Raw genomic sequence first — 506 nt, 5'->3', positions numbered from 1 at the left:
GATGAGGAAGGAACCTGAAGGGACCAGGGGGGGGGCAGAGAGTCTGAGCACCTCCGGCACCTTTAGCACCTCGACACCACCCGGCACCGGAGTGGAGGTGTGCTGAGGGGGTGTGGGTTAATTTAACAGCGTGTGTGTGTCCATAAATGACGTGTTAATGTATATAAACAAGTTTCGTCTTGTGTCGCTAGCAGCGAGCTAGCAGTCGGTCAACTGTAAGGTAGCGTTAGCTTAATACGTGCACGCAAATTAGCACACTTATATTGATTTTGTTTTAAGGTCACGTGTGCTTGTTGGAGCAAAATACCTAAATCTGGTCTTACCTTTTTTATTTTACCAAGCGGTGAGGAACACAGGTGAGTGTGGTTGTCCTCAATGTCAGCACGCAGACTTCTGTAGTTAAAACGTAATTGGCGAACATTTCGTAAGATACGGAAAGCCAGACGGGACTTTTGAACCTGCCTGTTAAAGATCCAGAGCGACACCTGCTGGACGGGAGTACTTCC

Source organism: Gasterosteus aculeatus, chromosome 17 (genome assembly GCF_964276395.1).
Source record: "Gasterosteus aculeatus chromosome 17, fGasAcu3.hap1.1, whole genome shotgun sequence".
Taxonomy (NCBI): Eukaryota; Metazoa; Chordata; class Actinopteri; order Perciformes; family Gasterosteidae; genus Gasterosteus; species Gasterosteus aculeatus.
The sequence above is the reverse complement of the archived record's forward strand: the minus strand, read 5'-3'. Positions refer to the sequence as shown.